Raw genomic sequence first — 13537 nt, 5'->3', positions numbered from 1 at the left:
AACTTTTCCTGTTTAAATAGTAGATTGATCTAGGAAGAAAACTTAGGTCTTCTGAGCCCCCTTGATGCTCACTCTTTTAAACAAGACATATAGCTTTACAGTAGCTCTACTTTATCTTTCACTCTTCTCACATCTGGGGTGGGTGGGTGGGGCTTTTTAACAAAATCTAACAAAACCACAGTGTCTCTGTTTAAATTGCTTCTAGACAAATCTAGTTTCCTTTAAAAGATGGCCAATGTTCTGGTGATACTGTATTCACAATAAAAAGATTTCTTGAAATTCTTTAAAAGCATATTAAAATGCAAATCGGTCCCTCCATTAAGGATCTCTGGAAATTCTCTGACAACACATTTAAATGCAAATGGCTGAAACCTAGATGCTAAAATTAAAATGGGGAAACATAATATACTTCTGGGTATTGCGGGGCTGATGCTTTGAGCAGTGGAATGGGGGAGTAGGATATTACAACCCAGTGCCTTTTAATTGCCCAAGTGGTCAGTAATTTAATCTGTATAAATGTTTAGCACTCCTCTCCCAAATCTTCTAACTTTTTCACAGCATCTAATTTTAATGCATCAGAACAGATTTCAATGGAGGAGGTTCATTTCACTCATATAACTAATTTCAATCCTGTCTAGTTCTTTATGATACCTAATAGTAATGACGAGAAAGAGAGATAGATAGGCAGACAGACATAGAGATAGGCAAAAATGAACAGAAACAGAAAGACAGAGTCAGAGAGATGAGCTGAAAGATGTCAGTCTAGGACTCCAGCCCAATAGTTGGTGTTTACTTTGTGACTTTTCTATGTCCTATTTACAGCCCATCAGTGATTTCTCCCTTTCCTCTTCATTTCTCAAGAACTGGATTGCTACAGATACTAATCCCCATGGCAACTATACAAGCCAGTGATTTCCCAATCTTGGTTTCATGACACCCTAGGGTTTTTGATATTATCTGAAGGGGTGTCAAAGAATTATCAAAACATTTTTCAAAGCAAATAATTTTAGATAACTTTAAAAATCAAGCATAGACCATTCTATTTTATGTAGTTATGGGGCTGGGGAGAGAATGAAAATATGCCTTTGTAGTTAATAGAATGAGAGACACCAACATTTGGAAATGACAGATATAAGCCATTTGAGAGCTACTACACAGTATCCCAATGGGCTTAGCCGAGTTGATTTCAATTTCATTTTCAAGAGATAAGGGAACCCACATTAACTTCCTAAAGAGGATCAGTAAGGAAATCTTTAGTATCCAGGTTGGTTGACTGTTGACAGAACCTCTTCTCTAAGGAGCTATTTTTTGGATATCCTTCTTTTGAATATATATATTTTCTGTAAAGAATTAGGTCTCTCTCTAAATATACTTCTTCAAGCACCCTTCAGGTCACCTCCCAAAAGGGACTCTGTTTGCCAGTGTCCTTATTCTGTCAATTACATGAAAATTTTAACCTTTTTCTTCCTATCTTAGATTAAGGTCATTTAATCTATTCTGACTGTAACTCATTAATAAAACACTGTATTATTAAATGACAATGCTCATGCTTACAAAGATTTCACACTGAGAGTAGCATCATATGCTCTAATCATAATATAAAGAAACGACAGTATATGTAACATTGCTCATTGTGTTGGAAAAAATAGTTTTATGCAGGATTGATGTATACAATTTAAAATATATATGCATTTAAAATCTTTCTTGGAAAAAATCAAACTTAATTCCTTTCCTCCTTCCCCTCACACCCCGCTCCAATAGAAATGGAAATTATCTTTGAAAATTTTGATGTGGGAGTATAATAATAAGAAACAATGAAACAAAATTAAAAAAAACTGCAAATCAAAAAAGACCTGGGATCAAATCTCGTCTCCGATATTTACTATGTTACTCCATAGCCTTCACAAAGGAAGTGGAACTTACTGAATTTTAAGAATATTAAGGAATTCTACAGACAAGGCAGGAGGTGAATATAGAGTACATTCTAGGAATAAGGAATAGCCTTTACAAAGAAAAGGAGATGGGAGAAGGAATATCATATATAGGGAATGCAGTCAGACCAGTTTCACTGGAATTTAGAGCACATGAATATAATTGTATACAATAATCCTGGCAAGGTAGTCTGGAATCAGACTGAGTTGGGATTAAAATGTCAAACTGAGGCATCTATGACAGCAATGGTCATGTGCTTATTTCTGTTGACACTTGACTGACTCACAAAATCTGACCTTGATCAAATGAAATCAGATTGAGCTAATTTTCCTGTATTTAATTCTCTATTACTTGAGAACTAAATTCCAAGCTATAGATATGTGCTTTGTTGTTTTCTGTGGTTTTGCCTTTAAATCTTTTTTAAAATGTATTAATTTTCTTTTCCAACTATGTGCAATTTTCAACATTCATTTATTGGTAAGATTTTGAGTTCCACATATTTCTCCCTCTCTCCTTTCCTTCCCACTCCCCCTGTAGCTGCTGGCTACTTGAATTCAGTTCTGCCTATGAGAAATCATTATTCAGACTTGGAAAAGCAAGGGTGGAAGTAAAAAAAAACATTATTAAAGAAGTTACAACACTTAAGAAAATGGTAGATAAAGAAAGTCAGAGACAAAGAGCAGTCAAGCTGAACTTGACTGGGCCAGCAAGTCAAGGAAGTCTATCCCTCTGGAGTGGAGTTTAACCAAGGTTTTGATATCTTTGCCCCTCATCCAGGGGGCAAAAGGTGAATGAATATCTTATCAGACCCAAGAGAATTGGGTAGAGGGTGAAACAATGAAACAATGGTAGTTGATCTACATTTCAAGAGTAGGGAGACCTGGGAGACCTCCACCCAATTTAACAAAATTTAAGAGCCTTTAAGATTACAGATCTAGTTTCTGCTACCTTCATAGTTCTCTATATCTTTTCCATGGTAGTCAATTTACATCTCAAGAGTAGGTGGTACTCAATTTACATATCCACCCAATTTCTACATTCATAATTCTCTACATCTTTTCTGTGCATCACCCTTAACAGTGAGGAATCTGATATAGGTTATATATGTATAACTATATTAAACATATTTCCAATTTAGTCATGTTGTGAATGATGAATCAGAACAAAAGGGAACAAAAAAGTCATGAGAGGATAAAAACAAGCAAAACATAAATATAAAATAAATTTTTAAAATTGGAAATTGTGTGCTTTGGTCTGCTTTTCAGCCTCCCTAGTTCTTTCTATGGATGTGGATGTTATTTTCCATCCCAAATCCTTTAGAAATGTCTTTTATCATTGTACTGCTGAGGAGCTAAGCCCATCATATTTGATTATAACACAATATTGTTGTTAATGTATACAATGTTCTTCTGGTTCTGCTCATTTCATGCAGGCTTTCTAGGCTATTCTGAAGTCCCATCCTTCATGATTTCTTACATATTAGCAGTCTTCCATCACATTCATATGCCACATTTTGTTCAGCTGTTTCCCAGTTGATGGATATTCCCTCAGTTTCCAATTCTTTGTGACTTCCAAGAGCTATGAGTATTTTTGTACATGTGGGTCTTTGTCTATTTTTTATGATCTCTTTGGGATATAGACCTAGGAGTGGCATTGCTGGATCAAAGGGTATATGCAGTTTTATTGCTCTGTGGTTGTGGTTCCAAATTGCTCTTCATAATGGTTGGATCAGTTCACAACTCCATCAATAGTGCATTAGTGTCCAAGTTATACCATCTTCTTTGATGTTTATCATTTTCCTTTTTTTGTTGTTGTTTTCGTCAATCTGATAGCTGTAAGGTGGTAACTCAGAATTATTTTGTCATTTATCTAATCAATAACAGCTTAAAACATTATTTTCATATAACTATAGTTTTAATTTTCTCATTTGAAACTACCTGTTCATATTCTTTGGTCATTTATCAATTGTAGAATGACTTGTATTCTTATAAATTTGACTGAGTTTTCTATATATTTTAGAATTGAGTCCATTATCAGAAATGTTAGCTGTTATGAATGAATGAAAGAAAAACCTGCTAGAGTGAGAGAAAATTGTAGATTTTTATTCACAAACCTTGCAAGATAAGGATACCTCACCTAGCATGAGGCATGAGGTGGCCTTGGAACATCAGGTAATTTATAGTCTTCAGAAACTCTTTCCCCTCCCTGTGGATTTTCATAGGCTCTCAGAGTTTGATTTACAATCTAAGAAGTCCACCCACTTCATGACATGTCCCTAATATGATTTACCCACACATCATATGACACATGATATGCTGATAAACCCCAATCCTCACAGGGGGTGTGTGGGTTAATATTCAATTACCTAATTGTGCAAACTCAGTTGCATTAGGTTCAGACCTCTAGGTCTTGCGTTTGCCATGTCTGAAATGGGATTAGGAAAACTCCCAGTTTTGTGAATGTCTGGACCATTCCCCCTTTGTAATGGATTCTCTAAGGGCCCCCCTCCACATCCTGTAAAGACCAACACCCTACATTCCTCACAGCAGCTATAAAAATTGTTTCCCAACTTTCTATATTCCTTTTAATCTTGACTGAATTGGTTTTATTTGTTTAAAACCTTTTAAATTTGTAATAAAAATTATTCATTTTGCATTTCATAATGTTTTATATCTCATGTTTGGTCATATATCTGAGAGATATTCTTATTCCATATATCTGAGAGATATTCCATTCCTTGTTCTCCTAAATGACTTAGAGTCTCACTGTCTAAATCCTGTCCCCATTTTGACTTTATCTTGATATAGGATGTAAGAAGTTGGTCTATATCTAGTTTTTGCTATACTGTTTTCAAACGGTTTTTATGGATTTATCAAATGGCAGATTAGTATAATCATTTACTACTGTTTCTTTTGTGCATTATATATGCCACTGATCCACCACTCAAATGCTTAGAAAGTACCAAAATTTCATTGACTGCTACTTTATAATTTAATTTTAGATGTGGTATGGCTAGGATCCCTTCTTTTACATTTCTTCCTATTAATTCCTTTGATATTCTTTTTTTTTTTTTAGGTTTTTGCAAGGTAAATGGGTTTAAGTGACTTGCCCAAGGCCACACAACTAGGTAATTATTAAGTGTCTGAGGCCAGATTTGAACTCAGGTACTCCTAACTCCAGGGCCTGTGCTCTATACACTGCACCACCTAGCCGCAGGCTTGATATTCTTGATCTTTTGTTACTCTGGATGAATTTTGTTACTATTTTTCCTAACTAAAATATTTTTTATCGCTTGATCATTATTTCACTGAATAAGTAATTTAATTTAGGTAGAATTGTCATTTTTATTATATTAACTCAGCCTAACCATTAGCAATTGACATTTTTCTAATTATTTGGATCTTATAATTATTTCATAAAATTTCTGGGTTTATCTAGGCAGGTAAATTTCCACATATTTTATGTTGTCTACAGTTATTTTAAATGGAATTTCTCTTTTTTAGCTCTTGCTGATGTGTTTTATTAGTAATATATAGACATGCTGATGATTTATTTTTTATTAAATTTGCTAATTATTTCAAGTAGTTTTTCTATTTGATTTTTGAGAATTCTTTAAATATACCATCATAACATCTGCAAAGAGTGAGAATTTTATTTCCTAAATTGCCTATTTCTTTTTCTTATTGATAAAGCTAACATTTCTAATACAATGATGAAAAATAGTGGTGTAACAGATCTTTATTTCATCCCTGATCTGACTGGGAATGTTTCTATCTTATTACCATTATATATTATATATTATTCCCATTATATAGAATACCTGTTAAAGGTTTTAGATAGATACTACTTACCAATTTTTGGAAAATTCCATTTATTACAATGTTCTTTAGTGTTTTAATAGGAATAGGTGCTGCTGTATTTTGTCAAAAGCTTTTTCAGCATCTATTGAAAACATTTGTTATGGCCAATTATGCTGATAGTTTTCCTAATATTGAACAAACTCTGTATCCTAGTGATAACATGTTGTAATCATTTTTTAATATTTTATTTAAATTTTTTTCCTAAATATTCTTTAGGGAAATTGATCATACTTTTCCTTTTCTTTTTTGATTCTTCTTCTTTTAGGTATTAACACTGTACTGGATTCATAGAAGAAATTTGGCAGAACTCGTTCTTCACCTATTTTTTTCAAATGGTTTATATAGAATTGGAATTAATTGTCCTTTAAAGGTTTGGTAGAATTCACTTGTGAATCCATCTGACTTAGAAGTTATTTCCTTAGAGACTTCATTGTTGAATTATTCAATTTCTTTTTATAAAATTAGGTTAAGTTTTTTATTACTCTTCTATTAATATGGGCAATCTATATTTTTGTAAATATCCATTCATTTTGCTTAGATTGTCAAAGGTTTTGACATATAGTTGATCAAAATAGCATCTAATTATTACTTTAATTTCCTCCTCATTGGTGATAAATTCACTTTTGTCATTTTTGATACTGGTAACTTGGTTTTCTTCCTTTTTTAAAATCAGAATTCTCTCTAGCAAATAAAATTAACAACTTATCTGTAACACATTCTTTGAAATTTTCTCAGGAAACTAAGGGGCTGTGGCAAGTCCATGGACATAGTATGCATCAAGGTAGGCCTTGAATTCAGATCTTTCTGCTTATACTACCTCATGGGGTCTCTATTAATAAGAATATCTAATATTTAAAGTATTATGTGACTCTACAGTTAATCAAATATATAACTTTTATAATAAAAAATATTTTGAAAATGGAATATTTCCTACTTTGACTATAATCACTCATTTTACTTGATTTGGCATTGACTTCACAAGATTCTGGTACACATTCTTTAGTTCTTCATCATGAAACCAAACATCACATTGGATGTAGAATATACATTTTATGAATAATGCATTTTTTCTAAGCAACATTTTGCAGCATTTTTTTTTTAGGTTTTTGCAAGGCAAACAGGGTTAAGTAGCTTGCCCAAGGCCACACAGCTAGGTAATTATTAAGTGTCTGAGACCAGATTTGAACCCAGGTACTCCTGACTCCAAGGCCGGTGCTTTATCCACTATACCACCTAGCCACCCCAGCATTATTCTTCTCACTGTTGTTTCAATTTCAAGAAGCCTAAACTATATAGTAAAGGAAATCAGTAACAACCCTTCCACCTAATAACTCCCCTTTTAATGTTTTAAATCCTTATATTGGGATTAATCAGGTTTTTCTTGGTATGTTCCTTTCTTTCTTTCTTTTTTAATTTTAGACTGTGCTTTCTTTTATATCTCAGTGAGAATGACCTTATTTTATTATGGGCTTGAATGATCCTAGTAATACTTTATTTTCTACACCAAAAGCATTATCTTATACAACTATGAAATATGCTCCTTGAGAACTACAAATTTTCACATTTCCTTTAAGTGAAACATTCTGTAAAAAACAAGAATTAGGGGGCAGAGCCAAGATGGCAGGTGAGGGCAGGATTCCAGGAAATTAATTCCCTGAAAAACTCCTAAAGCCTTCAAATTATGAATCTAGTCAAAATTTAGAGGGGCAGAACCCACAGAAAGACTGAGTGATACAAGTTCCCAGTCCAATAGAACTTAGAAATTCTGTAGGAAAGACATTGGGACCAGGGAGTTGGGAAAAGCTACAGTGCAGCACAGCCAGCTGGGCACATGGGTCTGTGGCAAAGGGGGCAGTTTCCAGACCTCTTGGCCCAGGGATCAGCAGGGACAGCTGGAAGGGGTGATGAGAGAACTCTTCTGCACCAGAATGAGTTTGGAGTAGAGCTTCAACCTCCGAGCAGCCCTGTGGTGAGAACCTGCAGCAGGAGTCAGCAGAGTCACCTAGAACATGCAGAGCTTTCAGCCCATAGACAGTAAAGGGGTTGGGAGGAGACTGCAGAGGTCTTTCTTCTCTCCCTGGGACAGAACTCAGCTGTTTTCCCACAGTCAGATCCAGGTTGCAGTCTGGGCCCCCGCAGCACCACCACAGCCAAGCAGGGACCATCCTCACAACTCCAGGGCAGAGGGGAGGGCCTGAATACAGGCAAGAGAACAGTCAGATCCTCTCATAAGACCTTGGAGGAATTAAGGTCCCTGTGGGTTGTCCCCCAAACCCCCCAAAGCTTTGGAAGTGTGATAAATCAGTCATAGGCTAAGGAAATGAGCAAACAACAGAAAAAAGAAGAATCTGACCATATAAAATACTTAGGCACCATGGAGGATCAAATTACATACTCAGATGATGACAAAAATCAAAGCTTATATATCCAAAAGCCCCAAGAGAAATAGAAAATGGGCTCAGGCAATGGATGAGCTCAAAAAAGACTTTGAAAAGCAATTAATGGAGGTAGAGGAAAAATTGGAAGGAGAAATGAGAGTGATGCAAATAAATCATGAAAACCAAGTCAGCAACTTCGTGAAAGAAATACTAAAAAATGAAGAAAAGAACATATTAAAAACCAGTTTAGGCCAAATGGAAAAAAGCAAAACAAAAGGCATATGAGGAAAAGAATGCCTTAAAAAGCAGAATTAGTCAGCTGGAAAAGGAGATTAAAAAGCTCTTTGAAGAAAATAACTCCTTCAAATGCAGAAAGTAACTAAAGGAAATTGATGACTTTGTGAGAACTCAGGAAAAATAAAAACCAAAAAATTAGAAGAAAATGTGAAACAGCTCTTTGGAAAAACAACTGACCTTCAAAAGAGATCCAGGAGAGATACTTTAAAAATCATTGGGCTACCTGAAGGTCATGATCAAGAAAAGAGCATAGACTTCATTTTTCAAGAAATAATACACTAAAATTGCCCTGATTTCCTAGAAGCAGAAGTTAAAATAGAAATTGAGGGAATTCACTGATCACCTCCTGAAAAAGATCCCAAAAGAAAAACTTTCAGGAATATTATAATCAAACTTTAAAACTACAAAGTCAAAGAAAAAAATACTAAAAGCGGCCAGAAACAAGCAATTCAACTACCATGGGTCTACAGTCAGGATTACACAGGATCTGGCAGTATCTACATAAAGGTCTCATAGGGCTTGAAATATGACATTACAGAAAGCAAAAGATCTTGGTTTGCAACTGAAAATCAACTACTCAGCAAAACTGAATATCCTTTTTCAGGGGAAAAGATGAACTTTCAATGAAACAGGGGATTTTCAAACTTTCCTATTTAAACAACCAGATCTCAACAGGAAGTTTGATCTCCAAGTACAGGACTCAGGTGAACCACAGGGTGGATGAGAAGGACTAATTATGAGGAACTTAATGATGTTGAACTGCTTGTATTCATACATAGGAAGAAGATACTGATAACTCATATGAACTTTCTCATTTATAAAAATCTTTTAGAAGGAGTATATATATATATATATATATATATATATATATATATATATATGGAAGGAACTGAATATAATGTTATAATACAGTAAAAATATGGAGTCAATGGGTCATAAAGAAAAGTACTAGGAGGAAGAGAAAGGAAAAGAAGAAGGGGTTAAGAAATTTCACACAAGAGTCAAGGAAAAGGTTTTACAATGGAGTGGAACAGGGGGAGGCAAGAGGGGGAATAATTCTCATCAGAAATGGCTCAGAGAGGAAACAATATACATACTTAGTTGGGTATAGAAATATATCTTACTCTAGAAAAAATGAGAGGAAATGGATGGGATAAGGGGGAACGGGGGGAGAGAAGAGGGAAATGGGTCATAGAAAAGAGGGAAGATCGTGGGAGAAGGTATTCAGATAAAACACACTTTTGAACAGGGACTGGATGAAAGAAGAGAGAGAGAATGGAATAGATGAGGGTGGGGAATAATAGAGTGGAAGGAAATACAGTTAGTGATAGCAAACGTGGGAAAAATATTGAAGCAATTTCTCTGCTGGCTATGATGGGGAAGCCAACTTATTCCAGAGACAGAGCCATTGGAATATGAACACAGACTGTGCTTAAGATTATACATTTCTCTCTCTAGTTCTCTCTCCCTCACTATTCTTGAGGTTTCTCACCTTTTATGGGGGGAGGGGTATTTATGATTACTCTCAACATGATTATTGAAATAATATAAAATAAATAAACAAAACAAAACAAAAAAGAATTAAAGAAGGAGGGACAGATGTGGAAAGAAGCCAGGAATTTCCATAGACTCTTACATTCTTCTCTCAGAAACATTAATCAAGCCTCTAAATCGATTCTGGAATGACAGAACTCACAAAATAACAGATTAGAGCATTTTTCCAGCTTTAAGATTTCTGAAAATATCCCACTATAGTAGGGGGAAGTGGCACAATTCAGGGAGAGAAGCAGAGCACAGTGCAGGGAAGTGAAAGCAATGTGGATGGGGTACATAAGAGACCATTCTGAGGCTCTCATTCACAGTGGAGATCTGTAGCGGTGGTCCCTGGATCCTGCTTTAGCAGACTAATGGAAGATTAGATTATATGGAAGGGCTCCAACACAGGTACTTCAGATCCCTGCTCAATCAGCATGACTGATTTGAATGATTGCAGCCTAGGAGGCAGTCACTGGATGTCCTAATGCAGAAGGTCTGCCAGCAGGCCCCTCCCCAACAAAGAAACCTGAGACAACAGAACCCAAAATGAGTAAGAAAAGTCAGAAAAAACAAACATACTAATAGAAAGCTACTTTGAAGATTAAAAAAAGGCAAAACTCATCTCAGAAGAGGATGGCAGAGGGAAGAACTCAAAAAGGATTTTAAAAATCAAGTCAAAATTTAGGAAAAGAAATGCAAGAGAAATTCAACATCTTGTGAATGGACAAAGAAAAATATTTTAAAAATAGGACTGATCAAATGAAAAAGGAAATGTAAAAGCTAACTGAAGAAAATAATCACTTGGAAAAAAAGAATTGGATGAGTTGAAGATAATGACTCTATGAGCTATCAAGAATCAGTCAAACAATATTTTTAAAAAATGAAAAAAATAGGAAAAATGTAAAATATCTCATGTTAAAAACAACTGACCTGATTCCAGGTGAGATAGTTTAAGAATTATTGTATTACCTGAAAATCAGAATAAAAGAAAGAACCTCAACCATATCTTTCAAAAAATCATCAAGGAAAACTGCCCTAATATCCTAGAACCAGAGGGAAAAATAGTCATGAAAGAATCAATTGATTACCTCCTGAAAGGGATACCACAATGAAAACTCCAAGAAATATTGTAGCTAAATTCCAGAATTAACAGGTCAAGGAGAAAATACTTAGGCAGCCAGAAAGAACAATCCAAATACCAAGGAGCCTCCGTCATAATTATGAAGGACTTGGAAGCATCAACATTAAAAGAATTTTTTGAACTATTGCAATATGGCTAAAAATAACTACTTTTTGCATTTGAATAAAAATATTAAAGCCTTAGCATATCTCCTACAGATTATCTAAAAATTTCCTTGTTATGATTTTATGAACATATGAAGTGATAGGGAGAATAACTAATAATTTTTCTACATTTTTGTTCATTTTTATTTTTATATTTTTCTTTAAAATATTATCAAGTTTTTTTTATGATAAATTGTATATTTCTGTGTTTATGTTTAATGGATGAAAACACCCTGGTTCCACTACAATGTATATGTGCTTTAGCATTCTAAATTTTAGATTTTACCAATATTCTTTAAATTTTTTTACAATAATTTCCAAATTTTTTATATTGTATTTAGCTGTAGTTTTCACCTTGATGACTTTAGGTTCAATGTCATGCCTGGAGAATATCGATGTATTTGTAAATGTTGCCTTCATCCCATTGGTTCAACTTGATATCCAAATTCAAGCTTGAAGTTTTTGTTCTTTTTTCCTTCTTTAGAATACATTGATTTTTTTACATTAAACAAGTCAAAATCCTAAACCATTGGGGAAAAATTCCATCAGATGAAAAGCATTGTTTAATGAGTTTCCCCCGCCCCATTGGAGTCATACAGCTTATTTTCATCCATGTACATTAATTGCTTAATAAAATGTTTTTTGTTAAACTACCACTTTAACTTGGAAGCCAGAATTAGTTCTATTAAAAATTACAATAATAACAATGCTAAGTAGGGTGATTAATGAACTCAAAAAGTGTCCGTGAAAAAAATGCACCCTAATTATTCTTGACAGTACTATGCTGGTGACATGTGGACATCAAACTTTTTCATATAAACATCAAATTTTATATACATATGTTCATTTTGTATATTTAAATACCTGAAAAAGCCATGCATCCATGACTGAGTCAAAGACTTTTTAACAATCAATAATGACAATGCACATCTCATAATCCTCTAGTTTATCTAATAACTGCTGAATTGAAAATGAGATACTATTTCTATTCCTGGGATGTTTTTATGTGCTCTGAAACATCTTTTTTGCTTATCAGCTTATATAGCATTTTATTTTTTTGTGAGGCAAACTGTATTCTTTTGTATAAAGTATATCAAGATCCAATCTGCCTATATATTTGGAAGGATCACTGGTGTTTTCATCTTTTAGTAGATATTGATACCTTCTATTAAAAAAGATTGAATCACACTTAAATTTTAGAGAAAACTGGTAAACTTTTAGTAATGCATTCTTTGAAACAAAAATTACAGATTGTATCTGATCCTGCACCTTTATAATTTTACAGAGAATCTAGAGATTCATTCATTTCTCTCAATGTAACATTTCTATCATTCACTTTTTTGATGAGGTTCATGAGGTTTCTGCTTCTCATTGTTTCCAACTTGCATTTTCATCAGGTTGGACATCTTAACACTACTTTAAAGGACCAACAATATTCTATATCTTCCTTGTTCAACTATTCTCTCTCCTTTAATTCCTTTGTTTCTTCAACCTCTTGTTAAAATAGTTCATTGATGATTGTTTACTTCCTTCTCTGCACTATTTTAACTTGCTTCACCTTTAACTTTTGCTATTTGCTTTAAAGTGATGATTAGCAAAAATATAGAATTTCTCATAGATTTTAATTTTACAGACCTCAATCTACATATATTGTTGTTATTGTTATCTTTAATTAGTAACATGCCATTCAAGTTTTCTACTGGGAAAACTAACTTGTCATTGATGCAGTTTTCCAATGCTTTTCCAGGGATCATTACTTGGAGCCTTCTCAACTTGCTTTTCCAATGAGGGCAGGTAGGTGTCACAGTAGATAGAGAGCAAGATCTTTAATCATTTCGGTTGTGTCTGATTCCCATTTGTGGTTTTCTTGATAAAGATACTGAGATAGTTTGCCATTTCTTTTGTCATCTTCTTCTTTACTCTAGGTCTGGCACTCTATCTTCCACATTCCCTGAGTTAAGAACACCTGAGTTCAAATCTAGCTTCAGATACACACCAGATATATGACCCTTGGCTATTATTTAACCCCATTTGCCTCAGTTTCCTCAAGTGTAAAATGAGAATTATAATAGCTTGTTATGAGGAGCAAAATAAATAATATTTGTAAAATTCTTATCATCTTGTCTGGAGCATAGTGGCACTGTACATATGCTTATTTCCCATCTCTTTCTCTCTCACATAAGATATTTTATTTGACATTTCTATCTTTTTTCCTTGCTAAAGTTGTTACTTTGGCAATAGTTACCATAT

At 34.1% G+C, this 13537-nt stretch overlaps 1 protein-coding gene and 1 long non-coding RNA gene across 3 annotated transcripts in view; both read left to right on the top strand.

Moving 5' to 3' along the window:
- The window catches only part of KCTD16 (potassium channel tetramerization domain containing 16), a 339464-nt gene that overhangs the window by 69940 nt on the left and 255987 nt on the right, over nucleotides 1-13537 (top strand). The window lies entirely within an intron of this gene.
- On the top strand, nucleotides 171-13499 carry LOC141506175 (uncharacterized). The gene is made up of 3 exons (XR_012473783.1): nucleotides 171-5059; nucleotides 6058-6573; nucleotides 13035-13499. It is a non-coding gene; the product is annotated as an uncharacterized LOC141506175 (long non-coding RNA).

The sequence above is a fragment of the Macrotis lagotis genome, chromosome 1 (genome assembly GCF_037893015.1).
Source record: "Macrotis lagotis isolate mMagLag1 chromosome 1, bilby.v1.9.chrom.fasta, whole genome shotgun sequence".
NCBI lineage: Eukaryota > Metazoa > Chordata > Mammalia > Peramelemorphia > Peramelidae > Macrotis > Macrotis lagotis.
The sequence above is the reverse complement of the archived record's forward strand: the minus strand, read 5'-3'. Positions and strand labels throughout refer to the sequence as shown.